This window comes from Aptenodytes forsteri, unplaced genomic scaffold (genome assembly GCF_000699145.1).
Source record: "Aptenodytes forsteri isolate BGI_AS27 unplaced genomic scaffold, ASM69914v1 Scaffold429, whole genome shotgun sequence".
NCBI classification, from domain to species: Eukaryota; Metazoa; Chordata; class Aves; order Sphenisciformes; family Spheniscidae; genus Aptenodytes; species Aptenodytes forsteri.
The window spans coordinates 441,172-441,646 of NW_008794432.1; positions in this window are offsets into that span (position 1 = coordinate 441,172).

Sequence of the window (475 nt, forward strand, 5' to 3'; positions counted from 1 at the left end):
CTTCGCCGGGGGGGAGACGGTGCCCAGCCCCGCGGCAGGCGAGCCCTGCGGCAGGGACCGCAGCTTAGCACGGGGATGGGGACGGACGGACAGACAGGCAGACGCCATGGTAGGGCTGTGCCGGAGCAGCTCCCTGCCTGCCCGGAGGGTCTGGAGGGCAGGGGTGGCTGTGGAATGTCCCGGTGGAAGCAAGACTTTGGGATGGCGACGCCGTCTCCCGGTAACCGGCGAGGTGACGCGTGGGGACCTCAGCCGCGGAGGGACTGTCACCGCCACCCGGGGACCGCTGGCCCGGCTGGGACACCCCGCAGCGGGCACCGGGGAGCAGGACGCCCCACTCCAACCTCCCGCGGAGGGGGCCACAGCCCCCCCCGGGTGTGGGGCCACCTCCCCAGGGCCCCCAGAAAAAGGGTTTCAAAGGGACGGGGTAGGGGTTGGAGACGGCGGTGAACCTCCACGTGCCAGAGCGAGCCGG